The 25,582-nt window shown below is 38.0% G+C and overlaps 1 long non-coding RNA gene across 3 annotated transcripts in view; it reads left to right on the top strand.

Moving 5' to 3' along the window:
- The window catches only part of LOC149126935 (uncharacterized), a 251,511-nt gene that overhangs the window by 125,971 nt on the left and 99,958 nt on the right, over positions 1 to 25,582 (top strand). For 2 of the 3 annotated variants that reach the window (XR_016232305.1, XR_016232307.1), the window contains one exon: positions 3,481 to 3,560. The exons of the other annotated variant lie outside the window; for it this stretch is intronic. This is a non-coding gene — a long non-coding RNA (uncharacterized LOC149126935). The remainder of the gene's footprint in view (positions 1 to 3,480; positions 3,561 to 25,582) is intronic. 3 annotated transcript variants of the gene reach the window in all.

The raw sequence follows: 25,582 nt of genomic DNA, 5'->3' as shown, positions 1-25,582 counted from the left end.
CTGGTTGGGTGCTTTAGCTTTCTTGTCAATTATATAAGGTGTTGCACATCTGAGGATGTATGGGCATTTTCTAAAATCTCCCAATAATTTTTATATCCTTGAGGAATCCTCTCTTATTAAGCGTGGGATGGACATGATAACTTGATTCTAACAGAATATAGCAAATATGATAGGATATTGCTTTGGAAAATGTTACAAGAAGACAGTGACTTCTGTCTTCATTGTACTCGTTCTCAATTCTGCCTGCTTGCTTTGGGGGAAGCCAGGTGACATTTTGCGAGCAACCATCTGCAGAAATTGACATGATAAGGAACTAATATTTCTGACCAACAACCAGCAAGAACCTGAGGTTTGTCATCATTCACGTGGGTGAGTTTGAAAGCAAGTCCTCTACCAGTCAAGCATTGAAATGAAAGCAGCCCCAATGTAGACCATAACTGAAGTCTGTGACAGACCATTAGCCAAAACCAACTAACTGAGCCATGCTTTATATCCTGACCCATAGACACTATGCAATAACATCAGTGCCCTTTGTTGTCAGTTGCTAACTAATACAATTTCCCTCCAGATAGTCCATTTTCTGATTACTTAAGTAAACCAGAGTTTGTTCCTGTTGGTTGCAACCAAGGATGTAGTGTTTGTTAATAGGGATGGAAATAGATGATGCCTATTATAGCAGGGACTGAAGGTTGTGAATATTTTCTTAAGATTCTGAATAAAACATCTGGAAACTCATTTTATATAATAGTAAAACAGTTATTTAAATTTTTACCTCTGATCAATTATAGTAAAATACTCTTTGTTGGCAAAACTTGGAATAGACAATATCTAATGTGCCTTAGAAGACTAATAGAGGTATGAGGAATCTAAGCATGATGAAGTGGAATAGCTTCTTCTAACAATACTAGATGGATGACAGAAGGAGAGTGATAGTTGTAAATTCTTAGATTCCGAATGCAAAACATGGATTTTTATTATTTTGCCAAAGATTGACTATCCTTTTGAAGCCGTAGTGATGAATGGGATTAAGGCCTTTATAAAACAGGCTTACTACAGCATTTGGCCCTTATCCTTCTGCCTTCTATTAGGTGAGGACACAGCGACAAGGCACAATTTGGAAATACAATGACCTTCACCAGACAGTAATGCTGGCAGCTTGATCTTTGATTTCCTAGAACTGTAAGAAATAACTTTCTGTTCATTATAAATTTTGGAAGCACAGATATTTTGTTATATTAACACAACTGGACTAAGAAAATTGGCTATTCTGTGAGATGCTGGAGGTGAAAGTGGTTCCTTGATTGCAGTGGGGATGGTTGATCCTGTGAGACAGAGGTGAATGATCAGCCATTTGCCTTCACTGACAAAGTGGCCACACCATAGCATCCTAGTCAGAATGCTTTATATACATCACAGATCAGGTAGTAGGGGAGATAAAATATCTGGGTAGTCCACTAATATTCCATTTGATTGGGCTGAGGCCCAACAAATTACATTATTACAAATTCTGTAGTCATTTTCCTAATTACCAAATGAATTAATCCAACTCAGAATCTATGAATGAAGAGAATTCAAAGTGACTTGGAGAAAAAACAAACACCTATGTTCATTCTAGTATTCTTCAAATTATGTTCCCTTGGGGACTGGTGCCGTGGCACAGTAGGTTAATTCTCCACCTGAGGCACCAGCATCCGATATAGGCGCTGGTTCTAGTCCCTGCTACACCTCTTCCAATCCAATTCTCTGCTGTGGCCTAGGAAAGCAGTAGAAGATGACCCAAGTTCTTGGGCCCCTGCACCCACATGGGAGACCAAGAAGAAACACCTGGCTCCTGGCTTCGGATCAGTGCAGCTGTTGTGGCCATTTGGGGAGTGAACCCGCAGATGGAAGATCTTTCTCTCTGTCTGTCCCTCTCACTGTCTGTAACTCCACCTCTCAAATAAATAAATAAAATATTTTAAAAAATTGTGTTTCCACTCTTTCAATCTTTGTCCCAACTGTGCCATTTTTATGACTATCTGGCATTTGCTGTGAGTGGACATTAATTTCCAAGGATTCACAATGCCACTACAGATTGCCAGTCATAGTAGCAGTTTTACTACTATGACTGGCATTAATAGAATCTTGACCCAGGTGAAGTTTCATCACTAAGAGGATGGCAGAGTGTAGGATGATAAGGAAATATTTTAAAGGTGCGGAGGAATTGATTTATATCCTGTACTCATTTGTCTTTGCTATGGCTGGTGCTGAGGATAGATGAGTCCTGGAAAATTCCATGTGGTTACTTAAGTTGAAATTTTTTCAAGTGTGATCTCCTTGCTGGAGCAAATCAATGGACTCTGAGCCCTAGTATGCAATTACTTATGTGGAAAAAATGTTTTTAAAAATTTCCTTTTTTTACTGATCAGAAGATAACAGAACTTTTAAAATCCAGATTGTCTCCTAATTTGACCTAGCATTCCATCATCTTGTCGTTACACTACATTGATTATACCATGCTGATAAACCCTGGAAGAGTTATCATAAAAGTGATGAGATATTTGCATGACATTTATTCTTTTCTTTTTTTATTTATATAAGGTGAGCAAATTTCATGTATTTCATATATACAGATTTAGAAACAGTGAAAAATAGTTATTAAGTGACTACTTTGTGTCAGTCTGCTGAAAATGTAGCTGTGAACAAAAGGGAGTTTCTCTTCTCAAGAGCTAACATCATGCATTTTTAAGTTAAACAAAACAATTTTACTGATGACTTAGATTTAAGGTATAAAGGAAAGAAAACTCAGTGGGTACGGCACTGCTCTCTAATGTTGGAGATCAGAGGAGGCTAAACTGAAAGATAATATACTAATGGAGACCATATGGAAGAGAGGGAGACAAAATGAAAGACCATGAAGAAGAAAATTTTAAATACAGGGAATATAAAATGTATAAAAGCAGTGACCTATATTTGAAACTCATCAGTATAACTTCCAGACAGTGAGTGAGGTGGGGATAAAGATAAGGCAGCAGATAAGGTTATCTTTGAGTGGGTTGGGAAACAGAAACATGATTTTGTGCTGAAGTGTGACATGATGTGATTTGTATTTTTAAAAGATTATTGTGGTTTATATATTATGAACACCCTAGGTGGAAAAGTGGATGCAATTAGCAGATTATAATTGTAATGATTAAGATGAGAGAAGTTGATGATATCTTGAAGCTGCTTGATAAGAGTAAGAGGTAGTGAGAAGTTTTGTTTGTGTGTGTATGTGTGTAAATTTATTTTCTTTTCTAAAAATTTAATTATATTTTATTTGAAAGGCAGAAAGAGATCATGTCAGAGAGAAAGAGATCTTCTACCCACTTGTTCATTCCCCAAATACTCACAATAGTCAGGGCTGGGCCAGGCTGAAGCCAGAATCCTGGAACTTAATCCTGGTCTCCTAAGGAGCTGGCATAAACTCGAACACTTGACCCATTTCCTGCTTTCTCTCAGGTTGTGGATAAGCAGGAAGCTGGATTGGAAGCAGAGGATCTGGGACTCAAATCAGCACTCCCATCCTGTATGTAGATGCCGTAAGTAGCATCTTAACTGTTGGGTCAAATGCCCACACATATGGATGCATTTTTAAGTTAAACAAAACAATTTTACTGATGACTTAGATTTAAGGTATAAAGGAAAGAAAAAAAAATCAAGATTTTTTGATTTGAGATTAGCAAAGCAGGAAATGATTTGCACTCTTTGGATTGGAGGAACCACAAAGGAAGCAACACTTCAAAAGCAAAATAAAAAAGGATATAGAGTCAAGATAGGAATTTCTCAAAGACAAAAAGCATAAGTGTAGATTGGAGTCAATACATAGGTGACTTGCAATTTACCTGAAACTTCAAGGAGAAATAAATGTTTGTTCTTTGAAACTTCTGAAATTTGGGAGATGCTACCACAGAAAAGGTGACTAGAAGAGGTTTTTATCCTTTATAAATGAAATCTGAGATATCTCACTAAGTCAAGAATCTTGACTAGCAGAGGTAATCGTCTGCTTGGGCTTCCAAACCAAGATACCTTGACTAAATGGTTTATAACCCACAAAGATTTATTTCCCACAGTTTTAGATGCTAAGTCCCAGAGTAAGGCATCAGTAGATCCACTGTCTGGTGAGGACTCTTTCCTCATTGACAACACCTTTTTTTAGGATTTATGTATTTATTTTGAAATTCAGTGTTGCAGAGAGGGAGGGAGAGAGATATCTCCCATCTGCTGATTTACTCGTTCCAGTTTTAGCATGTGCTGCTGACGCAATCCCATGCTGATTCACTAGTCAGATGGCTGTGACAGCCAGCATTGGTCAGGAGCCAGGTTTTCCATGTGAGTGATGGGGACCCAAACACTTGGGCCATCTTCCACTACTTTCCCCAGGCCATTAGAAGGGAGCTGTATCAGAAGTGGAGCATAGAGGACACGAACCACCACCCATATGGACTATGAGAGTTGCACCCATGTGGGAGACCCGGAAGAAGTCTCCTGGCTTCAGATTGGCGCAGCTCTGGCTGTTGTGGCCAATTGGGGAGTGAATCAGAGGATGGAAGGCCTATCTCTCTCTCTCTCTCTCTCTCTCTCTCTCTCTGTGTGTGTGTGTGTGTAACTCTGACTTACAAATAAATAAATAAATCTTTAAAAATGTGTATAAGATGAACTGAACTAGTAAATATATCAGTATTCAAATCAGAAGTAGAAAAATAATCAAAACTGAAATTCCACTTCACAAAACTGATTAAAATAAATATTAGAAAGAAACAAAATAAATTAGATAGAAATTAGAAGTAAATATTATAAATAAATTATAAATAAAAGAAAGAAATGGAAAGAAATAAACATTAGATTAAACCAATAAACACCCTATATAAACACAATCATGGTTACTCTTTCTCTATGTGCAATGCAGTTTGATTTTTTAGTTCTATTCTATTCCATTCCATTCCATTCCATTCTATTCTATTCCATCCTGCCCTATTTTATCTTTTCTAGAGAATGTTCATTAAAAACAGCTCATTGATTTCATGGTTCACTGATTAGTTAATAATAATGATTTGAAAATAACCATTTTTCACAGGCATACCTCATCCAGTCCATCTCCTATTTCTTGGGCATTACTGATTTTGTTGTTTTCCTCAAGCAACATCAAGGATCGATTCTTCTGGTATCATCTTGCCACAAAATAATATTGCAACTGTATTTAGTGTCAGTGTTTCATTTATTAATGGTACGATGCCAAAGAGAGAAGGTAGAAAGGAGGGAGTGAGGGAGGAGAAAAGGGAATATCATTATATTCTTAGACCTTTTTTTGTATTTCCAAATCATATTCAATTTGTTAAAAGTTAAAAATGAAAATTAAAAAAATGTTGCCACTAGGCAGCAAGCTTGCAACCTCTAACTACCAGGACCAAATCACTGTAATTTGGGGTATGATTAGAATAGAGTAATTTACTCTCAGTAGTGGAAATAATGGAGTGACAACCCATTTGTATTTTCTGGGTATCAGAGTTCTTTCACAGGGTTGGTAGTCCATGGCCTTGAATCTGTAATTCTCCATTTCTAAAGAGCTGGTAGGATAGAGCCATCTGGAGTGTATTCACATGAAGCGCCATGAAAAAACATGGGAAAGAATTCAAGATAATAGAAGAGAATCAATGTTCACACATAAAATGTTTGTTCAAAGACTTTTCATTTAAAATAATGTATGGCAGGGTGGGCATTGTGGTATAGTAGGTTAAATCACAGCTTAGACTACCAGCATTTTTTAATGGAGTGCCTGGGATTGAGTAATGCCTCTGTTTCTGATCTAACCTCTTGCTAATGTACCAAGGAGGTAGCTCACGATAGCTCAACTGCTTGGGTACCGGCCATCCATATGGGACAATCAAATGGAGTTCTTGGATCCTGGTTTTGGCCTCACCCAGCCTTGGCTTTTGAAAGCATTTGGAGAGTGAACATTGGTTGGACAATCTCTCTCTCTTTCTCTCTCTCTCTCTGTCATTTGATTTTTTTTTTGACAGGCAGAGTGGACAGTGAGAGAGAGAGACAGAGAGAAAGGTCTTCCTTTGCTTTTGGTTCACCCTCCAATGGCCGCCGCGGCTGGCGCACCGCGCTGATCTGATGGCAGGAGCCAGGTACTTATCCTGGTCTCCCATGGGGTGCAGGGCCCAAGTACTTGGGCCATCCTCCACTGCACTCCCTGGGCACAGCAGAGAGCTGGCCTGGAAGAGGGGCAACCAGGACAGAATCCGGTGCCCCGATGGGGACTAGAACCCGGTGTGCCGGCACTGCAAGGCGGAGGATTAGCTTAGTGAGCCGCGGCGCCGGCCTGACATTTGATCTTTATAAAAAACAAATACAACTTTAAAAATGTGTGATTTAAGGTTTACTGAAATATTTTCTCACATATTCTTTCAAAATGCCTATAAAACATCTAAATAAAGAGGAAAACTCTTAACACCCCAAATAAGGTCGAGTGTTAAAAGAATCTGAAAGGAATTTCCACTAACCATAAGGTCTCTGAAATTGAATTAAGAACTCTTATCAGTGGCTGTTCCAAAGAGTCACTCTACAAGTCTCCTTACTGTATTCCCCCTTTCATTTGTACTGCCTTCTGGGAATGTATACATATTTAAACTGTTATTGGGAAAGCACAATACAATCAGAATGAGGATATGCTATTCTTATGATTCCTATAATTTGTAATGATGGAATACTTTAGAAAAACATGAAATGTGTTTCAGACTTTATTTTTTGACCTATGCCATGCAAACTTTTTTCTGCTTGGCAGTTTGAAATGTCTTTGTTGAAAAACGCAAGTTTTTCCTCTCTGTGCATGAAGTGACCTAAAATGGGTTGTGGATGATATCATCACTGCTAACAATCTTTAGTATAAAAGACATAGACATTGTGGTAATATTGGTTCTCTTCATGGTTATCACCACTTGGTATGCATCAGAGCTTTGGAAGGCTTCCATGATGCTGTACAGTTTGACGCAAAGAAAAGGGTTTACTGGGGAAGCCTACAAATAAGGTGGGAAGTGTAGAGTGTCTGCATTCTCTTCATCCCCTGGAGATAATGCCAGAGCCTGCTTGATTTAAGAGAAATGAAATAGATTTCCCTTCTTGGAATGGAGAGACTTCATTCTCATGTCATTATGCCTTCTTTCTATGGAGTAAATATGAGAACAACATCATCAGTGGTCACAAAACAGAGAGTGGGACACCAGGAAGTCTGGAACAACATTTTACATAAATTGTCCGGAAAAATTTGGAGCCCAATTAGCTAGATACTTTGGAAGCATGCAGAGGAAGTTGAAGTCACTTCTCCCAGGAGGAGAAAACTACTGAAAACTTGAGAATTTAAGTTTTGGGATACCCTCTTTGAATGGAGACAAGAAGGTATCATTAGCTGGCTGATTGTTTAAGCTATACAGGGAGAACTAGCTGCTAAGCCACAGTAACCCATCTTGGATGAGAGAAACAGTCACTGGACTTACAATAGTTGACCCTGAACAGGCCTCATTTGCTCTTCAGAGTCATTTATTGGATGCAAATATTTTGTCCCATTCTGTGGGTTGCCTCTTTGACTTGAAAACTGTTTCCTTTGCTGCGCAGAAGCTTCTTAGCTTTGTGTGAATCCTTTTGTTTATTTTTGCTTGTATTACCTGTGATTCTAGGATTTTATCCAAGAAGTCTTTCCCTAGGCCACTGTCTTGCAACATTTCCCTGATGTTTTCTTCTAACAGTTTGAGGGTTTCCAGTCTTAAGTTTAGATCAGTCATCCATTCCTAACACCATTTGTTGAAGAGACAGTCCTTTCTCCAGGGATTGATTTTGACTTGCTTGACAAAGATTAGTATTTTTGTAGATACGTGGATTAATTTCTGGGGTTTCTATTCTGTTCCATTGGTCTATGTGTCTATTTTTGTGCCAGTACCAGGATGTGTTGATTATAACAGCCCTTGTAGTATATCTTGAAATATGGTGTTGTGATGCTTCAGCTTGATTTTTTTAAAGCTTTTGTTTAATGAATGCAAATTTCATAAGTACAACTTTAGGAATATATTGGTTCATCCCCCCAAACCCACCCTCCCACTCCCACTCCCATGCCACCTCCTACTCCCTCTCATCCCATTCTTCATTAAGATTCATTTTTAATTAACTTTATATACAGAAGACCAACTCTATGCTAAGTAAATGTTTCAACAGTTTGCACACACACACACGCACACACACACAGTGTAAAAGTACTGTTTGAGAACAAGTTTTGTGGTTAATTCTCATAGTAGAACTCATTAAGGACAGAGGTTTTACGTGGAAAGTAAGTGCACAATGACTTCTGTTGTTAATTTAACAATTAACACTCTTATTTATGATGTCAGTGATCACCTGAGGCTCTTTGCCATGAGCTGCCAAGGCTATGGAAGCCTTTTGTGACCATAAACTCCTTCAGTATTTAGACATGGCCATAAGCAAAGTGGAAATTCTCTCCTCTCTTCAGAGAAAAGTACATTCAACTTTGATTGCCCCTTCTTTCCGCTGTGGTCTCATTCACAGAGATCCTTCATGTAGGATATTTTTTTGCCACAGTGTCTTGGCTTTCCATGCCTGAAATGCTCTCATGGGCTTCTCAGACACATTCGAATGCCTTAAGGGCTGTGCCAGAGTAAACTAGTTGATTTACAGCTTAGATTGAGCTCATGGTATCAGCATAGTTCACCCATCCTGGTATGTGCACTATTCAGTCTCTGTTGTGTGTTCCCCATTCTCCAGTGTGAGATGTATCCCCAGTGCGCAGAGAGCTCTGAGGCTCTGCAGTCAGCCTGGGTGGGTACACCAGAACTGAGCAATACCTTGTGATGTTTTTCAAGTTGAGGGAGAGGAAGAAATGGGAAAGATGATGGCTGTCCATTCTGATGGGGCTTGTCTCATTATTTCCAGAGTTTTAGGGGTTACCTTGTTTCCCTTCCCCTACTATCTGTGCTGCAGCACAGAGCACTGGGTATGCCTGTGTTCTGCTACCCTGATGGGCCCAGCTGGACCTTAAAGAGTTCAGTCTTCCCTGCGGAAATGCAGAAATGTCTCTTGGATCCCTGGATAGAAGATAGGCAAGAACTTTTTCCAAGTAGCACCCCTCTCAAGATAGCACCTCCCCACTACATTGCCTTCTCTGAGAAGTTGGAGATGGAATTATGTGGGTTCTCCCTCTGGAGTCTGGAAGCCCCACGTTTATGAGGGAGCTATCTGTCCTTAGCTGCTGGTCTGTGACAGTAGGATTCCTCACCAGGTGATGTAGGCAGGCAGATAGGATAAAACTGATTAGGTTTGTGAGCTGGAAAACCAAGCCTTCACCATGCCTCTGAGTGATCTCATGCCCCTACCTGACCACACCTGTATGTTTACCTGCCAACCAGACTAATTAACCACTCCCCTTTGGAAGTGTATAAAAGGCCTGGAACACGGCCTGTCCCTTCTTTTGCCATTATTGACCTTTGTTGCTCTTGTTGCCCCACGCCTTTGGGGCGCCAGCTCTCTCTGCCTTCCCTACTCGTGATTGTGAAAGAAATTGGCTGATGGGGACAGCACTGTGTTTAATGGGTAAAGTCACCACCTGCAATGCCTGCATCCCATATGGGCACCCTCTGCTCCACTTCCTATACAACTCCCTGTTAATGCAGTTGGGAAAGCAGTATAGTATGGCCCAAGTGCATGGCCTCTGAACCTGTGTAGGAGACTTGGTTGAAGCTCCTGGATCCTGACTCCTGGCTTCAGCCTCGCCCAGCCCCATTGTGTGGCCATTAAGAGAGTGGGCCAATGAAAGGAGGATCTCTCTTTGTCTCTCTGTAACTCTGCCTTTCAAATAAATAAAATAAATGTTTAAAATAAAAGGAAATTGATTGTCATTTTGATACAAATTCAGAAATCTGGTTCAACATTTTAGCTTAATTGGATTTGATGTAATGGAGATTAAAGTTATTTCTGTGATGCTTCACTGATTTTTTTTTCTCCTTCCCCTCTATTTCCATAGACAGGGAAACATGTTTGTTATGTTTCATTACTTCAACTTTGTTTAGATAAAATCTTTTTTCATTTTTGGTTACCTCTAAAAATAAGTTATAAAATACTTACTAACCATTATTAAATTACTTACACCCCCTGGGACACAGCTTGGAAAATTTCTAAACACATAGAGGTTCGTGGAACAATGTAATTGTCACTGTATGTGAGCAACTACTTTCTGTATCAGTAAAGGTCACGGAAAATGAACTGATGATGTAAGATTTTGGGAATTTGAATATTGAGGATAATAATAATAATAATTGAGGATAATAAATTCCTTCTTAATATAATTTTCCACATAGAATTTTTGACTGTTGTGTTAATGATACTTAAACATAATAATGAAAATGATAAACCCAGAAATGCAAGGAAAAATATTTTTAGCTGAAACATATATGGAAATACCTAGACAAGTTCATAGGAAGCCCCAAATGCATTTCATATTATGAATTCATTTTTCAAATTGAAATTTTCAGTCACATTTTACACCACTTTGAAATGGAAACTTTTTGTTATAATGATAATTCTGATCTAGAGAATAGTCAGGATTTATGCTGCCTCAATGTCAAGGGTGTACTAAATAACTCCTATGTGTTAACACATTGCAAATAAATCTGACAGGTTTATAACTATTATTTATTAACTCTTGGGTATTTGTTTATTGAAACTGCTATCCTAAACTTTTAAGAAATGTGTTTTGATTTTGCATGAGACTGGGACAGAAAATTTAAGTAGTTAAGGATAGGGAGTGAAGGTCTTAAGGTCACAGAGTCCTATAAAAAATGAAGGAGGAGCTATTGTGGCATAGGATTAAGCTAAGTGCCAGTTCAGCTTTGAGCTGCTCTTCTCCCAATCCAATTTCTGTTAATGTACCTGGAAATGCAACAGAGTATGGCCCAAGTACTGGGTACCCCAGTCTCCCATGTGGAAACCAGGAGGAGTTCTTCTCAACTGGACTTGGCCTGGCCCAGAAGAGGCTGTTGCAGTCATTTGAGAAGTGAATCAGTAGATGGAAGATTCTCTCTCTCCCATTATGAATCTGTCTCTTTTACCTGCTTCTGTCTCCATCTCTCCCTCTCTCTCGGATGCTCTGCATTTCAGATCAATCAATAATCTTCAGAAGAAAAGAAAATGATGGAGATGCCATGCAGTTCTTTGAATTTTGACACCATGTATGGAATCTGCTCTCTGCCTATTTTTACTTCTCTGTTATTTGGCTTTAGAATGTTGGGTCTGACCTTCTTACTTGGAATCTTTTATTTTTCTTAAAGATTTATTTATTTATATGAAAGGCAGAGCTACAGAGAGGCAGTGACAGAGAGAAAGAGAGGTCTTCCATTTGCTGGTTCATTCCCCAAACATCTGAAATGGCTGGAACTTGGCTGATCTGCAGCCAGGAGCCAGGAGCTTCTTCCAGATCTCCCACATGGGCACAGGTGCCCAAGCACTTGGACCATCTTTTACTGCAGAGCAGAGATCCATAGCAGAGAGCTGGATTGGACGTGGAGCAGCCAGGTCTCGAACTTGCACCCATAAGGGATGCCGGCACCCCATACAGTGGCTTTACCCACTATGCCACAGCACGGGCCCCTTGGAATCTATTTTATACCTTTTTATATATACTTAAATATAAATCTAGAAATACTGGCCAACTTCTCATTCTACATCCATTGAACTTCAGAACTCTGAACCTGACTTTGTTAGTGTAGTTTCTAGTATTAATCTGTGGTCTTTAGAGACCCTGACTATAAGTGACTTGCTATCCCCTTTTATTACTGGAAAAATCCAACCCTTACGCCTCATATATCCCATCCTGATGCCATAAAAAATTCAACTCTTTATCACGTTATTAAAAAAATTAAGTAACAACATGAAATTAAAACCTCCGAGGATTACCCTGTAAAATATTCATTATTTGTCATTTTTCTATCTACCTCCAATGAAAGGGCTTTGGTATTTATATAGCTATCATCTCCCATTTAACATAGACTGAGACTTAAATTAATCATTATTGATTTTTAATGAACCTCTAGACGTGGACTAAGTTCATGGGCTAGAATTTTACAGGTGGGTCACATCACATTAAAAGGATGATGTCACTTAAAAATTTCTTTGAAAAGAAATGTATTATTTAATCATTCAAACCATTTAAAATAATTGATTCTCATAATTTATTTGTTAAAGGGCCTTATTTGTCTCTGCTTCCTAAATAAAATCTTAACAAACAGCTAATAAACAGGTATGGTTATACAGCTTTAGTAAAAGGACCAGAATATTTTATTTTCACTATTCTTCCTGCAAGTATACTCCCTTTTCTAAAGCCACATTTCTTATCCTTTCACACTTTATTATCTTTACAAAAGAGGAGACAACATACAAAATTAATTTAAGGAAAGGTCTGCATTACAACGGAAAGCCATTAACTGGCAGCCGTTTACCAAAGCACAGTTAAAAATCAATTTTAATTAGTATTTTTGGCTTTAATGAAAAGTGATTACAAAATTGGCATTTTAGCTAATACTGTTGAGATTTATGGTGAGCTGATGCTAATTAATTTTCTGTTGAATTCCTGTGGGCCCATAGATTCTGCAATAAAATGGTATATTTGCTGATACCAGAACTGCATCAGCATTTTGGAATTTTGTAACAAAAGACTTCTTAATGGTTTACAGTTATTTCACAGTATTGCTCTAAAGATAAAGACTATTATGATTTTTTTGCATAAAATAGTTATAGGCAATCAAATTTCATATTGCTTTATTAATTGGGACCATTTTATTTTAATATATTTTGAATGTTAGCCAAAGAACCTTTTATTTAAAATACAGCCTTCTTTTGTCTAATTGCTAGTGGTAAGAGCAGAACATGAAATACTTTAATTACAGCACATTCACTGAAGGATTTTTCTGCATGCCCCACTTTTCCTGATTATATTGCTAGTAAGTTGGCTACTGAACAGAGTTATATGATTTAGGCTTATTTAAAAATAGGAAATAAAAATAACTAAACTTTACAATCCACTTTTACCGTAAGATTTGAGTTTCAAATGCTGTTTCACTTTTTGTGATGGTTTTCCATAAAGTAGAAAAGATACTTACTAAGGACTTTAAAAATTATATACTGTTCCTCTACAAGGTGAATATCTGTATCCACACACTGATTTTGTTTGATCTGTGATTACAAAATCATTTTGTTCATGTGTTGTTGTTACATGTTGTAGACACACACACAAGGTGACGTAGTCTGGACTTAGTTGAAAGGATGGTCTGTGGGGACAGAGGAAAGATATAGGGTTCTTGACAAGGCATTGAAGTCATGAGTCAGTTACTTAACCTTTGTAAGCCTCAGTTTTCTGAACTGTGCAATGAAAACTATACCCATGTCAAAATATATTTTGAGTATTAAAAATATATGTGACTTAGTATATGGAACTGAATAAATAATATCCAATTTTATTTTAGAAATAAAATATCATTTTTAAAGCATTATCTTAGAACATATTACAAGAATATGCTTGGTTTATAATATTTTATTTAGGATACAGGTATAAATCATGCCAATGCAGTTTTGTAATTATAAATGTATAAGCCTGATGCCATATTGAATCATTAATCAAAAAGCCAAAATGACAGAAAATGCAAAGAATCATAGATTCCTAGAATTTTAGAATAATTTAATAGATAAGATCAATTAAAATGTAACAGTGCCATCTCACTAGTCCAAGTGATCAATTTCAGTTCACAATATATCATAATGATAGGTCTAAGAGTCAAAGGGATCACATAAACAAGACTAGTGTCTGCTAATACTAACTGACAGAATAAAAAAGGGAGAGAATGATCCAACATGGGAAGCGGGATACACAGCAGATTCATAGAATGGCAGATGTCCTAAACAGCACTCTGGCCTCAGAATCAGCCCTTAAGGCATTCAGATCTGGCTGAAGAGCCCATGAGAGTATTTTAGGCATGGAAAGCCAAGACACTCTGGCAAAAAAAAAAAAAAAAAACCAAAAAAAAAAAAAACCCCATCTAAATGAAAGATCTCTGTGAGTGAGATCCCAGTGGAAAGAATGGGCCATCAAAGAAGGAGGTACCTCTCTCTAAAGGGAGGAGAGAACTTCCACTTTGACTATGACCCTGTTGGAATAAGATCGCAGTTGGCAAACTCAAAAGGCTTCCATAGCCTTGGCAACTCATGACAAGAGCCTCGGGTGATTACTGATGCCATAAACGAGAGTGTCAATTTGTTAAGTCAACAACAGGAGTCACTGTGCACTTAATCCTCATGTAGGATCTCTGTCCTTAATGTGTTATACAATGTGAATAAATGCTATAACTAGTACTGAAACAGTATTTCACACTTTGTGTTTCTGTGTGGGTGCAAACTGTTGAAATCTTTACTTAATATATACTAAATTGATCTTCTCTATATAAAGATAATTGAAAATGAATCTTGATGCAAATGGAATGGGAGAGTGAGCGGAAGCTGGGAGGGTTGCGGGTGGGATGGAAGTTTGGGGCGGAAAAGCCATTGTAATCCGTAAACTGTACTTTGGAAATTTATATTAATTAAATAAAAGTTAAAAAAATAAAGTCAACATATAAATAGAAAAAAAAAAACTGAGATATCCAACCCAGTCTCTTTTCTTTTAAAAATGAGTAAGTGGAGGATCATAGAAGTAAAATGACTTGATTTGTAAGTCATAAATGAATGTTAGAGGAAGAGCTTAATTAAGTCTAGTATAGAGGACAATTTATGTGTGCGTGCGTTTGTGTGTGTGTGTGTGTGTGTGTGTTAAAAGTAGGCAATATCAAATTCATCCACTGAAGATTAGCAATGACTATGTAAGTAAGAGTTACCTTTCATGGTTCAAATTTTCAATGATGTAACATGGGAAGCACAGGGTTTTGTTTGCTTTTTAACTCAGGCAAAATTTGGAAAAGTGGGAAAATATTGCTTCATCTAATTCTTGGTCAAAATATTTGATATATTTTCACAAGAACCAATCGGCTGTGTCCTAAAGTCCTTTTGGAGAAGCATATACCTCAAAATCCTACCACAAATGTGTTAAAAATCCAAAATATCCAAAATATCTCATCTGAAAGCTTCTGGAAATATTTTCTATTTAAATATTTTAAAAAATTTTTATCAGGGGGAATCATTTACTTTCCAAAAATACTCTCAAAGTATGACATATATTTTAATATATATTTGCTAGTCAGGTCTTGGATGAATGGCCCTCTTCTACCCATCTGCCTCCCAAAATACTTTTATGCAGTGTTTGATTGGGATGGCCTTGTCTCGGGCCCATAGGATGGTTAACAGACATCCTCATGTCTCTGAGGTGTGGTGATAAACACACATGCTTTGTCCTTCTTGAACTACCTAGTTCAAGTCCTGCCTGCTCCACTTCTAATCCAATTCTCTGCTATGGCCCGGGAAAGCCGTAGAAAATGACCCAAGTGCTTGAGCCCCTACACCATGTGGGAATGGCCCCTGGCTTTGGATTGCTCCATCTCTGGCCATTGCATCCATTTGGGGAGAGAACCAGTAGATGGAAGATCTCTCTCTGCCTCTGCCTGCTATAACTCTGCCTTTCAAATAAATAAATAAATTTAATAAAAAATGAAAAATATGCATGTATGAACTATGAAATATGAATTGTGGATTCTAATGGTTTAGCATATGAATAATCTCATACTTTAATAGAAAATTAATACTGTATAATATAAATAGTAAAACCCTAATATTTAAAAGTATTAATTTTTCTTCACTTAATATAACAGTGAATAAAAAGACATACTTAGATTAAAAAGAGAGATCACAGAAACTTAGATTAAAAAGAGAGATCACAGAAGAATGGCAATGCTTTATTTTTAAAATACTTTCAGTGGCACATTTTCTTGCTCTTTGAATGATTGGCCTTTCATTTTCATTTTGTACCAAACCCCACAAATTATGGACCCTGTCCTGACATATTGTCGATTATGGGAGAGGAATCTGCACCATTCTGAAGATATGCTGCCATTTTCCTGTTTTAGGACTTCAATTTTCTGGATGTTAAAGAGATTATTTACTTTCTGTTGATGAGTGAAGAAAGAAAGAATTTTTCCATTTAGATAAATCACAGTATAATTGATTAGATAATCTTTTATCATATTATTAAGACATCAGTCATGTCTTCTTGAGATTGTATCATATTCCTCTTGATTGGATTTTGATTTGATTGATGAGGTTGTCTATCTCCAAATTTGTTCCTTAGATAGCTAATGCCATCCTACTTCATGGAGTTATTGTGAAGACTACATTTGTGTATTCAGTAAATATTTATATAGCGGGTACTATGCTAAATGCTGGGTATTCAGCACTAAGACATGTAGGCTCTGAGCCCTCTTGGAAATTGCATTCTAGTGTCTGAGACAGGTGACAACAAGTTATATTCAGATGGAGCTGTGAAGAAAATAAACAAGTTTATAATGGGAAACTTTTAAGTATTACCCTTAGGAAGGAACTGAGTAAGGACATGTATAATATCTGGGAATCTGAGTGATAAGTCGAAGTTCTAGAAGGAGAATATTCCAGAGGCAACAAGGATTACAAAAGCTTAAAGATGAAAATCCATGGAGTAGCAGCTTAAATGGTAGCTACCAAAAAGACATCCCCACGTGTTACCTTATTTTGCAAGTGAACCTATTCAGATATAACTAAATTAAGAATCTTTAGATGAATTCATCATGGATGAGCCAAGTGGATCCCACATTCAATGAAGTCTCTCTACAACAAACAACAGAGAAGACATAGACACAACAAACAGTCATCGGTAGCACAGGCAGAAAATGGAGTTAATTTACCACAAGCTGAGGAAGTTGTGGAGCCACCAGAAGCTAGGAAGAGGCAAGGAATAATTCTCTCCAAGAGCCACTGGGGGAAACTTGATTTTGTATTTGGCCTCCAAAACTATGGTAGAATATATTTTCATGTGTTAAGACATTTAATTTGTGGTAATGTTATGACACCATTAGTCAATTAATACATGTGACTCTTTTTGAAGAAAGTAAGAAAAAGTGAAGAAGATAGAGGAGACTGAGGAGGCGACCAGGTAGAACCCAGATTCTGATGGGAAAAAGCTGAGATTTTATTATTAGAGTCATGTGAAGCCATGGGTGGCATTAGGCTAGAGTATAATTTGGATATATTTAAGCTACAATTCATGGAATGTGCTGTCAGGTAGAGAGCGTGAAACATTGAAGTATGACTATAGTAATAGATTGAGCAAGGATGGAGACACTTACCAGTCTGGATGTTCCAGAGTGAAGGGACTACCACAGTGAAACTGAAGTTGCAGGACTTGGTAATAGATTGGATATGAGAGGAATCATAGATGACTTTCTGAGATTTTTAGAATGAACAAATGTGTAAAAGTAATTCCTGAAATGGCAGTGACTAGTAGAGGAAAAGTACCCATTGTTGAAGGTAGGAATCAAGAATTCCATTACAATGCAATTAAAATTTAAAAATCCAAGGAGAAATGCTAATTAGGCAACATTAGTTGAGATAATGTGTGCTAAAAGCATGATTAATTGCTTATCTATATTGCTTAAAAATGAATGTGTCCTGTAACATTTAATGAGGATTTGATTTTCTTAGTTCAGTTCTCATAAGCTAACTATTCTGTCTACAGGGGACATTGCCCTAAGGTTGCTATCATTGCAGCTAATTAGTTGTTACCTTCATTATTATTATAGCAGACTAATGTTCTTTGAAAGTTTCAAAAGAGGTCAGATAATTTTTATAACTTTAATCTTTTTTAAGATTTATTTATTTGAGAGTCAGAGTTACACAGAGAGAGGAGAGGCTGAGACAGGGAGACGTTTTCCATCTTCTGGTTCATTCCCCAGTTGGCCCTAATTGGCCCCAATGGCTGGAGCTGCGCCAGTCTGAAGCCAGGAGTCAGGAGCTTCCTCTGGGTCTCCTATGTGAGTGCAGAGGCCCAAGGACTTGGGCCATCTTCTACTGCTTTCTCAAGCCATAGCAGAGAGCTGGAACAGAAGCGGAGCAGCCAGGACTCTAACTGGCACCCACATTTGATGCCAGCACTGCAGGTGGCAGCTTTACCTCCTATGCCATAGCACCGGCTCCAGGCTTTAATGTTTCTCCAGCAATCCGTAGAGTGTGATTGGAAGTTGAGGGCTAACTTGCATCATAAGTTAGCAAGCAATTCCACAATGTAAGCAATTCCATGAATCCAGTTATTTGCTTCAGTGCTCAACTCACCAACTAGAAAAAATGTAAGAATCAACTTTTTACCCAAACTCTAATTTTGGCTCAAGAAGCCTGAAAATCCTGGCTTCTAAAAGCCGTTTCTAACCTTTCTCCATTTAATCAATAATGACTCTGGCAGGAAGAGAATGTATATCTTCTTTCTCTAACGTGGATAATTGAATATTGCCTAATTGGATTAACTGCTCTACTTTGATGTCACAGTGATAGGTGATGTATAGGAGAGCTGGCAGAGATAATTGTGCATGTGCAAGAGAGAAGATTTGATGTAAAATGAATGATACAGGGTCCCGAGACCACAGCTTTGAATGTAATGCTCCCATTCCATTATCAGAATTTGGGGAGGTATTTTTTATATTAAAAAATGGAATCTTTTCAGGCATTAATACATGTTCAATTCCTTTTAATGGCTTCTAACTTTATATACTTTAGATTTAGTTACTTTAGGTTGCCTGAATTATTTCTGGATGGGCAGGAGATAGCAGCCATATTTCTCTCTGATTAAAGTATGGAGGAGCACACCAAGGACCCTTTCCACATTCACCTTTTCAGTAAATGCAAAACCAACACTATTGGGAAAAGTCAAAGTTACACATACAATGGTCCTTCTAATCTCATTTTGATTTGGTTTGAGATCAACAACTATGAACCTGGACACAAAGTCAGGGTGGCTGACCTCCTGTCAGGAAATTCAGATGTATCATAGAGAGTGATTTAAAGAAGTGTCTTAGGTTTCACAAAAGGCATTATACCACCTGGTCTGACCTGAAGCACCTGCTGTATGGTGACTGACAAAAATTTGTGAAGCCTTACAGTGTGAATGGTGAGGTCATTTTTTTTAAAGAAAGAGGCAAAATTTCCATAACTACAAATTTATCCAGTGTCCTTACTCTGTATTGCAGTGCTGGATATCTGCAATCTGCAAGAAAGCAGTATACCTTTTCCTTTAATCCATTCAGGACTTGTGGAACGCCTACTTGTATTCCCTGCTTGGGAGGAATGTTTGAGTTGGTTTTATTTGATAAAATGGAAGGTGTTTATGGAGGTAACTGATCAGTCAAATAAAAGAAGCCAAACTCAAAATCTCTTTCTTCCTGAGAATAATGACCTGTTTTTCAAAAATAATGAACCCCCCCCCTTTTTTTTTTGAAATCCAGATAGGACAAATGAAAGATATGAAGGAATGTGAAAATGTTTCCTGACATTTATCAAACTCTGAAATTTTTGTGAATATAGTATAAGATTCTGTAAGTTTTAAATAATTTTTCTTTACAAAAATGAGAAGGCAATTTGTGTAGAGTGAGAAAAAGTGAGATGTTTTTGAAGGACTAGGTATACAGATCTGTGATTTTTCATAGTCACTTATTATTTGTATCATTGTTTTCATATCCATGAACTTAGGAAAGCATGAACTTCATAATGAGAATAATACAGCTGGAAAAATGTACCAGCCAAGGGTAGAAAGACAAAAATGTTCTGAAACCCATCAAGCCCTTATTGGCTTGAAAAATTTGGCAAGATTTTTATATATGCAAGTTAAATCTATGACAAAATCTTCGTACTTCAAAATGAATGGCATGCCAAGTGACTGAATACTGCTTTCAAATGAGTGATTATAAGCACTAGAACTACTCAAACATATCAATAATGCTGAATACTGACAATTTCAGGTTCCATTTTGGGTTCACAGTGGTTTCTATGACAACTATGCATAAAGCCTCTGTTTGACATCCCTCCTTCAGGAAGTGAAGTTAGAAAGCCAGAATGCAATCCATTTTGCACAGCTAACTTTAAACATGCAGAAGGATATTTTCCACAGATAGTTTTAATGTTCAGAACTTCCAAATTAAAAAAAATACATAATTTTTCTTTATGATTATCATCAGATTTTCAGATGATATTAAGGAATACTGTAGTATGGTTTACTCATCTTAATTTTGAAAATTGAGAACTATGTAAAATACTTTCTGTTTGGGAAAGAAGTTTTATGGCCCAAATTGTCCTTCTATTGTCTGTGAAACAGAACATAGACTGTAAGCTTTAGCTAGAGTAATGGGTGGTGATCATAAATCTGAGTAATTGTATCAACAATAAACTGGATGAAGCTGACCTGAATGTGTAATTGAAGCATATTCATCAAATTTGTCACTTATGCAGATCAAAATAAATGGTAAATTGATTTGGAAAATTTTATTAAAATTCTTGCCAAATGAATGTGAAAAATTTTGGAATTTATGTGTCTTTATTAGCCAAAGTAATTATTTAATGAACAGATCTGAAATTCACTTATTCCTGGTGCCTCTTTGACCATGTTAAAATCTCTAAGAAGGCAAGTCAAATTGACTTCATACCTACCCAAATAGCCTTCTTTTGGACTTGATCACCTTTTAAGGAATTTATCTTTACATATGATTACATTCTGAGATCCTAGAAGTTAAGACTTCAACACATGAGTTTTTTTTGGGGGGGTGCATAATTATAACTGCAACACCAATGCAATTTGTAGATTTCTTCATATTTGTTGAGCCTCTCTATAAGCATCAGCACTAAGCTACCACATGTAATGCAATGGAGGTAGAGTTCTTGACTCCTTGACAGCTTTTGAAGGATAAATTCAATTAAGAGCTAAGTAGACAAACAACTACATAATTATGGACAGTGATAGGAATGGGGGAAATGACAGGAACAAGTGATGGAGATCAAAGGAGTGATGGTGGGGATGAGATGAGAGGAGATGGTAGGAATCTTCTTTTCTTTCTTTTTTAAAAGATTTATTTATTTATTTGAAAGGAAGAGTTACAGGGAGGCAGAGGCAGAGGCAGAGAGAGAGAGAAAGAGAGAGAGAGAGAGGTCTTCCATCTGCTGATTCACTCCCCAGATGGCCACAACAGGCAGAGCTGTGCTGATCTGAAGCCAGGAGGCAGGAGCTTCTTCCAGGTCTCCTGCACAGGTACAGGGGCCCAAGGAATTGGGACATCTTCTGCTGCTTTCCTAGGCCACAGCAGAGAGCTGGATTGGAAGTGGAGCAGCTGGGACTCGAACTGGCACCCATATCAGATTCCGGCCATACAGGCAGTGGCTTTACCTGATATGCTGCTGTGCCAGGTCCAGGAAACCTCTTTTCATGAGATCCTTGGGAAGTACTCCACAGAAAAGTATTTCCCTTAAGTTGTGAGAAGATGCTTGCACCTGAAAAACTGAAAGGTGTTCAGGATGGCTAGAGCATTGTTGATAAGAGGGAGTGAAATGACATGCATCAGATGGACATCACATATTTGGTTCTGAATGGCCTGGTAGACCTTGGGATGTAGTTTGGGTACTGTGAATTGTAAAATGAGGTTATTGATTATGTTTAAGCAGGAAAGATTTGTGTTTTTAAAAAACTTACCCTGGTTGCTGTGGTAAAGACTGGAAGGCCTAGAGTGAACAGAGGGAGACCATTTAAAGAGCTGTGGCAGTAGTTCAGTACATAGGTGACATGATGGTCGATTGATTGAAAGCAATAGCATAGCAGCTGAGTAGAATAGAAAGATTAAATATTTTAAGGGTAGAAGTAACAAGACTTCCAGATAACTTTGCTGTGAAGAGTAAGGAGAATTATGCTTCATAGAGCAAAGGTAACTCTTGGGTTTGAACATCTGAGTTCATGTTGTTTTCCTTTGGTGTGGAGGACAACCCCGCAAAGGAAACACTCGGCAAAATGAGGAGGCAACCAACAGAATAAGAGAAAATATTTTCAAACTATGTAACTTATAAAGGATTAATATCCAGAATCTATAAAGAGCTCAAGAAATTCAACAACAACAAGACAAACAATCCAGTTAAGAAATGGGCAAAGCACTTGAACAGGCATTTTTCAATAAAGGAAAATCAAATGGCCAACAGACACTTGGAAAAATGTTCAGGGTCACTAGCCATCAGGGAAATGGAAATCAAAACCACGATGAGGTTTCCATCTTACCCCAGTTAGACTGGCTCTCATACAGAAATCAACAAACAATAAATTCTGGCAAGGATGTGGGGGAAATAATTCCCTAATTCACCATTGGTGGGCATGTAAACTGGCACAGCCACTGTGGAAGACAATACAGAGAACTCAGAAATCTAAATATAGACCTACCATATGACCCAGCCAACCCACTCCTGGGAATTTACCCAAACCAAAAGAAGTCAGCATATGAAAGAGTTACCTGTACCCCCATGTTCATTGCAGCTCAGTTCACAATAGCTAAGGTATGGAATCAATCCAGAGGTCCATCAACTGTTGACTGTATAAAGAAAAAAATATGGTATATATACACTATGGAGTACTACTCAGCTGTAAAAAAATTAAATTCTTTCTTTTGCAACAAAATGGACAAAATTAGAAACCATTAACCTTAGTGAAAGAAGCCAGTCCCCAAAAGACAGATATCATATATTTTACCTGATCTGGGGTAAGCAATAGAGTACCTAAGATGTAATGTATTTTAGTGAAGTGGACATTCTGAGTTTTGATGATTGTTTATAGCCCTTGTCTCTACTTTTGAGGAACAGTGTTTTTTTCTTCATAGCATTTGTTGAACTCTTTACTTAGTGTAGGGTTAACCTTATGAGTATAAAGTATACTGAAAACAGGCCGGCGCCGCGGCTCACTAGGCTAATCCTCCGCCTAGCGGCGCCGGCACACCGGGTTCTAGTCCCGGTCGGGGCGCCGGATTCTGTCCCGGTCGCCCCTCTTCCAGGCCAGCCCTCTGCTGTGGCCAGGGAGTGCAGTGGAGGATGGCCCAGGTGCTTGGGCCCTGCACCCCATGGGAGACCAGGAAAAGCACCTGGCTCCTGGCTCCTGCCATCGGATCAGCGCGGTGCACCGGCCGCAGTGCGCCAGCCGCGGCGGCCATTGGAGGGTGAACCAACGGCAAAAGGAAGACCTTTCTCTCTGTCTCTCTTCTCTCTCACTGTCCACTCTGCCTGTCAAAAAAAAAAAAAAAAAAAAAAAGTATACTGAAAACAGATCTTTGTAAAAATTAAGAGTGGGAATGGGAGCGGGAGGAGGAAGAAGCATTGGAGTGTGGGTGGGAGGGAAGGTAAGCTGGGATGTAGCACTATGTTACTAAATCCATATATATGAAATATATGAAATTTGTATACCTTAAATAAAAACTTTAAAAAAAAATGGGAGGAAAGAGTTGACCTAGAGAATAGTTTTGAGAGCAAATAATGAGATCTGAAAGTCTAGGCCGGCGCCGCGGCTCACTAGGCTAATCCTCCGCCTTGCAGTGCCGGCACACCGGGTTCCAGTCCCGGTTGGGGCGCCGGATTCTGTCCCGGTTGCCCCTCTTCAGGCCAGCTCTCTGCTGTGGCCAGGGAGTGCAGTGGAGGATGGCCCAGGTACTTGGGCCCTGTACCCCATAGGAGACCAGGAGAAGCACCTGGCTCCTGCCATTGGATCAGTGTGATGCGCACACGCTGGCCGCGGCAGACATTGGAGGGTGAACCAACGGCAAAAAGGAAGACCTTTCTCTCTGTCTCTCTCTCTCACTGTCCACTCTGCCTGTCAAAAAAAAAAAAAAATCTAGGTTTGATCACTTTGAATTTTAGGTGCTTTTTATTTTATCCTAAAAGACTTATAATGCTGTTCAGTACTATGTTTTGAATTCATCTCCAAAAATCATGTGATGGAAACTTAATTCTCAATGCAACTCTGTTGTAAAATGGGCCTAATGAGAGATTAGGCCATGAGATTCCTGTCCTCATGAATGTTTTAACGCTATTATTATGGAACTGGATTTTTTATAAAAGGGCGAGTTCAGTTCCCCCTTTTTTTTTCTCTCTCTCTCTCCTCGTCACCTTTGACTATGGAATGACACAGTAAGAAGGCTCTTGCCAGATGCTGCTCCTTTGATCTTAGACTTCCTAGCCTCCAGAAATTTGAGCCAGTATATTTCTGTTCTATACAAATTATTCAGTCGTGGGTATTCTGTTAAAACAGCACAAAATGGACTAAGATATTCAAGTATATATATGTTAGGAAGCCAACAACACAACAAAAAACACACAAAAACACTGTGTTTGTAGTTTAAGCAAAAATATATCCTTTCACTAATGATCACTAGAGGCCTATAATTAAAACTGTCCCTATAAGCTTAAATGTCTTGTTTGTAAATGAAATTTTGATGGAAGGATTAGGTATAACTTTCTCTTTTCCCCCCATATAGTAGATGTTGGACATTTATATAAATAATGCATTCTAGACTTGGTTAAAGGGCTTCATATTTGTGTTTCTAACTAATTTGACCACATTATTAAATATGTATTGGGAGAACAATATTGTTATTTGAAATTGAAAGACTATCCTGAGAGATTTTACAAGTGAAAATGAAGAATATTTTATAACTTAAATGGAAGTGCCATGCAGAATACTCTTCATGTAAGCTTGCAAATTGTAAATCTGGCAGAAATTTTCAGAAATGTTTGGCTCCTTGGGCTTTAATGATTTGCGGAGTTTAGTGATTTAGTAAAGACTCTCTGTTAACAGTTTCTTAAATATTTAATGCTGTAGGCAGAATGATAGGATGATAAAGCTTGCTGTTGATGAAGAAAATAAATTGTTTGACTTACCCCACACTATTGAAGCCTTAAAATTGGTGTTATATTTTGAAGTTAAAAAGGCTTTTTTTCTTAGTTTTAAATGTTTTAAAATTATTTTTGAAAAGTTTGTCATGAAAGAGAGAGGAATTTAGTCTAATATGTATAAGATTGTGAATATGAGTTTCAAAATATTTTACAGATCAGTCTATATAGATTTAATAGAGTTAAAATGATCTTACATTTACTTTATATTTTATTTGAAAGGCAGACAAACATACACACACAAGACTTTTTTTTAGATTTATTTATTTATTTGAAAGTCAGAGTTACACAGAGAGAGGAGAGGCAGAGAGAGAGGTCTTCCTTCCACTGGTTCACTCCCCAGATAACAACAATGGCCGGAGTTGCACCGATCCGAAGCTAGGAGCCAGGAGCTTCTTCTGGGTCTCCCACAGGGGTGGGGGGCCCAAGGACTTAAGCCATCTTCTACTGCCTTCCCAGGCCACAGTAGAGAGCTGGATCAGAAGTGAAGCAGCTGGGACTCGAACTGGCACCCATATGGGATGCCAGCACTGCAGGGGGTGGGTTTACCTGCTATGCCACAGTGCCAACCCCACACACAGGACTTTTACCCTTTAGTTCAATTCCC

This window comes from Oryctolagus cuniculus, chromosome 4 (genome assembly GCF_051225735.1).
Source record: "Oryctolagus cuniculus isolate XC-2025 breed Fujian yellow rabbit chromosome 4, ASM5122573v1, whole genome shotgun sequence".
Lineage (NCBI taxonomy): Eukaryota > Metazoa > Chordata > Mammalia > Lagomorpha > Leporidae > Oryctolagus > Oryctolagus cuniculus.
Note: the sequence above shows the minus strand (reverse complement) of the source record. Positions and strands in the feature narration are given on the sequence as shown.